The 693-nt window shown below is 37.4% G+C and overlaps 1 protein-coding gene across 1 annotated transcript in view; it reads left to right on the forward strand.

Moving 5' to 3' along the window:
- LOC101639599 (olfactory receptor 7A10-like) overlaps nt 1-693 on the forward strand; it is a 9,086-nt gene that overhangs the window by 990 nt on the left and 7,403 nt on the right. The window lies entirely within an intron of this gene.

Consider the following 693-nt stretch of genomic DNA (forward strand, 5'->3'; position numbering starts at 1 on the left):
TAATGTCCGTTTATAACTATTTATCTCATTATTCATTTATTCCTTCATGCAGAAATCACCAGAAATGTCTTCATTTTGAGCTCTGAAGTATGTTCTCTAACAGAGGAGGCAGAGTCAGATATTGCTCCTTCTATCAACTGCAGGTAGGAATGAAGACAAGCCATTAAATAAATGGTGTATTCCCACAACAGACCACGCAATGCTCATTCAGCACGGTAATGATTGTTCTGCTGTGTTTGAGCAGGGTAAAGAGAGTATAGACAGGAGAAAACAGTCAGTCTTGAAGCAAGAATGGAAGATTATAGGGTAAGAGTGTTCCGGGCAGAAGGAAAAGGGGCAGAGAAATGTAGAGTAAGTAATAAGTAAAAGGACTCTAGATACAAAAGGCCATATATTGTGTGATTTTATTTTTGTGAAATGTCTGGACTAGGGAAATTCATAGGCAAAGGAAATAGATGAGTCATTGCTAGAGCCTAGAGACAAGGGGAAGAGGACTTTTTAATGGGTATGGGGTTTCGTTTTTGGATAATGAAATTGTCTTGAAACATAGTTAGGCTATTTTAACAGTATTGTGAATGTTCTAAATGACAATAGCATATTGATTGTACAATATGGTGAATTTTACGTTATGTAAATTTTACCTCACCCATGCTCATTCTCTCTCTCTCTCTCTCTCTCTCTCTCTCTCACACA

This window comes from Echinops telfairi, unplaced genomic scaffold, assembly GCF_000313985.2.
Source record: "Echinops telfairi isolate 266 unplaced genomic scaffold, ASM31398v2 ScPeMD7_30;HRSCAF=105, whole genome shotgun sequence".
In the NCBI taxonomy this organism is placed as follows: domain Eukaryota; kingdom Metazoa; phylum Chordata; class Mammalia; order Afrosoricida; family Tenrecidae; genus Echinops; species Echinops telfairi.